Here is a 4,493-nt window from a genome sequence, read left to right on the forward strand (position 1 = left end):
AAGATCTGCTCCATCCTCTTTGAATGAGGCCAGAAGAGGATGTGCTCTTCTTTTCTCCTAGAGGCGGGAGCTCATAACAGAACGTTCAGAAAGCCTTTTTTTACAATCTACGACCAAATCACACTTTGTCTGACCTGAGATTGCCTCTTGACCACCACTAGGCATTTTCACTGCTAAAATCACCTAAATGAGTATTCTTACTATTGTGGCAACCTGAGAGTACAGAATGGTTGAAGTGCCACTGGTAGCTGCTGGCTTGTCTGCAAAATAGGTAGGGCCACAGCTAACAGCATCAAGAAGTGATGATTTTTAAATGTTCTGCTAACTGCATATCAAGATATGCCGCTGCTGCTGCCAAAGAGCAAGCACAGAGAAACCATGTGTTTGGAGAGTCCGAAAGCTCAGTTACAGGAATACTATCTGTATATCTTGGGACTGTTATGCCACTGGAACAACAGCAGTGACTTCAATGCCTATCATTGGTTTCACACTGTGGCAATCCTAGTACTAGTGTTTCCAAATTATGTTAATTGCTGTTATTTTAATACTCTAAATTTTTGTTAATGGTTTTATACAAGTTATTTTTCCCATTTCTGTTATAAAAGCATTCATTTAAAGCTTGAGGTTTTGTTTTGCTCAATTATACATATAATATGTGTTGGCCTACTTCTGTTCCTCATTTCAAAAGTCACATGCCCCTTTTTTAGCTGAAATATATTGTAAAAACAATGTCCTTTGACCTCTTCTGAATACTGTAATAGTTGCTACTGTTGCTGCCTTTACATACTCAAAGTTATTATAGAAACCTGGAAAGGAAGGGTGTCATCTCCTTCTGACTCCCAATCAATAAAAATCATCTGTGTATTATCAAAAAAAAAAAACCCAAAAAAACCCCCTGTGGATATGTTCTTCCAGCCCTTTCATCTGCACTTGTAGTAGGTCTCTGAATGTTAAGGTCATGCATTTACTTTAGACTTTTTAGCTGCTAGCCAAATAGCAACAGCGGAATTTTATCATTAGATACTCAAAGCCAGGAAAAATGACCAATGATTATATACTATTAAATGTTAAAAAGAAAGAAAGGAAGAAAACAAATCCCTGCCTATCTGTTCGGTACTTATAGAAATTTCATTTACGAAATTCAATTAGATCCCTGCACATGTCACATGGAACACATCAGTTTCACTGCTTCAAGTGCAATTATGCTGAGAGACCGCAGAGCATTTGGAAAGGAAGCAAGGTCAGGGCTGCTGAGCAGCAGCAGCGGCACTGCCACGTGCAGCTCTCTTTAGGGAGGTGACTCCCATCTCCCCGCAAGAGCTTTGTCTAGGCAGTGACAGTGCATAAGCACCTGGCACTAAACAAGACTTCAATAGCTAAGTCTAGTCATGGTTTTGATCTTTAGGACAATTAAAAATATATGAATTCCCAGAATCTTAGGTGTGTGAGGGTTTTTTTCTGTAGAGAAGTGTCACAATAAAAACCTAGTTAATAATGTATTTTGCTGTTAGTATCTTTAGACCAAATTGCTTTTCCCGGTGTTAATTTAGGTTTTTCTCCAAGACGAGATGCACTTCGAATAATCTGTAATTCTGTCCTAGAGCAAACTGAGATTTAGACCACAAACAACAAATAATATTTTTAAAGATAGATTGGATCATGTGCCATTCTTGTATAAAATATTTTGTTTGAACACACCCTGCTCATTTCAGCAGTGAGCATGATATAATTAAGTCCAAACACTTGTATTTTTGTTTACGTCGCAACAGAATTACTACAGAGTGATGGAAGCAGAATTCAAATGAGACTTCTTAAAAGAAAAAGACATTTAAAAGAAGCCCAAAATGTTTCAGTAGATTAGCCATCTAACCTACTTATTACTTACACTTCCCAGATTAAGTCTTGGCAAACCTAGTACTCTACCACCTTTTATATGTGTCAGGTAAATGTTTCAGAGGAACATAGATGTAGTTTCCAAAACAATGTCTTTTTACATGTTAAAAACGTAGGTGCATGATATAGATTTCCTCATCTCTGCATGTTTCTTCACTTGACCCTATAATTTTGTGATGGAAACACCATTGATCAGCAGTGCCAGCCCGGATAGTCTGACCTTTAGGAAAAATTTTGCTTGAGCTCAGCTTAATTACCCTTCACCTTAGCAAGAGATGCTATATAAAGGTGAACTATGAAACGCAAACTAAACATACATTTATATTATGAACTATTCCTTCATAATGTACATTAAAATGGCCTAAGAAAGATTGATTTACTTTTTATGTGAGAAATACCAGTTCCTGATTTAATTTTCCATAATGAAGGTCGTTGTCAAAGTCATAGATTTGTCCAAATAACAAAATAACTTTTAGGCATTGTAGAACTGCAGAGAACTGATTCCTACAACTGCGTAAAATATAATGTCACCATTCTAGAATTAGGTTAATGAGGAGTTGAATCTGGTTATCCATATGGACACAGACTTCCAACACTCCTCCTCACATGCAAAGAGACATTGTGGTATCCTCTACTTTTGCCAAATGAAAGCAATTCAGAGTTATTACTGTCAGAAGCTCTCTTTCACATCTTCACTGAGGTCAGGGTCAGCCTTCTAAGCCCTGAAGTCTGGATTTCAACTGATGTGAAAGGTTTGCCCCTTTCTACTGGGTCTGGGTGAATTAATAAGGTAGGAGGAAATAGATAATAAATGATGCTTTTTAATGGCTGAGTGGTTTTGCTTGCTGCAGTGTGACTGCTCAAAGTTTAAGTCTGTTCATTCCCACCATATGGTGATACCCCTGTTTTCACTACCTGTCCCAATTTGCTGTTTGTTTCTCTTCCCCTTTGATCCAGTTCCCATACTTCTACGAGCCATGCAGTATCTTGTCCTCTTACGTTCCTCCATATAATTTTATCTAATGCAATAGTTTTTAAGCAGATTCGGTAAACAGCTTTTGTTAGCAACCTAATTATCACTGGGCCAAAATCCAAGGCCTCAGTCTCGCACATATCCTTCTCTTCTGCCTCTTCTGTAAACATGAACCGCTATCCAAAGGAGACGCTGGAATTTAGGTGTAGATTTCAAGAGCATTGAGATTGGAATGTGTTCTTTGTTTCTGTCCCTTTAGGATTTCAGCAAGCACAGATCTCTTTCTCAGGAGTACAACATTTTGAGCTGGATCCGTGTGTACATTTTTGGGGAAAGGGTGGGTGCTCTGGACTGTGTTTAGGCAGAGAAGGCAGATAGAGAACACACGGGTAAGATTTCTTCACCTGAGATTTAAGTTAGCTTTTCACAATGTCCCTCATGACTTTGTTATCCAAATGAGGCTTACTGCTTTAGTATCACCTTTTTGTCACCTGATACTTGTACACAGCAGTAGTGGGCACTTGCAGACACTATCTAACAAAAACCATATGATAAGGTTAAAAAAGTGTGTACTTTTGATAAGTGACACAGAAGTTGGTAGTTAAGCTACCGCCAGCCAGATACACATTCAATCTCTATACTGCAGCTGTTCAGCTAATAGATGGATAACTTCTTTGGATGGCTTCATGAGCCTTAAAGGAAAGAGCAGTTCACCAGATCCTAATGAGAACAGCAAGCTATTCATCTGCACATGAAAAAGCTAGAAATGCATGTACTTCCCTTTCTGCAACCACAGAGGAGCTGTAGAAAATTCGAGAGTCATACATTCGACTTGGTGAGTTACAGCTGAGGAAGGTTAAGTGGCCTCGGCGGTATGCAATGCATGCGGAATTGCAGAAAAAAAATATTTTCTTACTGATGTATTACTTCAGCAAGTTTTCAAGCACAGTATGGGAATACGTGTGCTCTGAAAAGCCCTGATATAAGTGGATAGTCCTAGAAGTATCAAGCCATCCTATTCTGATGAAGCCAGCAATGACTTGTGAATTGGGTGATGTATGGGTAGTATGGTGTGAAAAATTCTTTAAGACACTGAACTCTCAAAAAACAGATCTAGCTATAGGTCTTCCAAATCCAAATAGACTGATTACCAACTGCTAACAGAGGACAGTTATTCTCTATCCTCTTTTCTATGGTCAATGGCAGGTGGGAAATGATTGGTTGCTTCGTTAGATATGGAGGAAAATCAGCATTAGCTTTACGACTGTCCCCTGCTTATCTTAAATTCTTGACTTACCGGTGGATACAACTAATTTGAGGCATAATGTTTTTTCCAATAGTTCTGGAAGCTCCCTCATCTCAGACCAAGAAATGTTAGGGAATGGTAACTGTGTCATCAAGGCTTGCTTGGTATCTTCATCCTCCTTTGGGAGATGATGAGAAAATTGTACATAATGAGACTTATTTCTAATGCCATAAATTAATGTTTGGAAGAACCTTTTTCAGTATCTCGGACATCATAAATTCTGTATACCTTACAAATCACCCGTGGCTTCAAACAACAGAAATACTTGTAAATCAAATGCTTTTTTTCTCTCTCTCCACCACCCCCACCCCCACTCCCCCC

This window comes from Buceros rhinoceros, unplaced genomic scaffold (assembly GCF_000710305.1).
Source record: "Buceros rhinoceros silvestris isolate BGI_N320 unplaced genomic scaffold, ASM71030v1 scaffold15017, whole genome shotgun sequence".
Lineage (NCBI taxonomy): Eukaryota > Metazoa > Chordata > Aves > Bucerotiformes > Bucerotidae > Buceros > Buceros rhinoceros.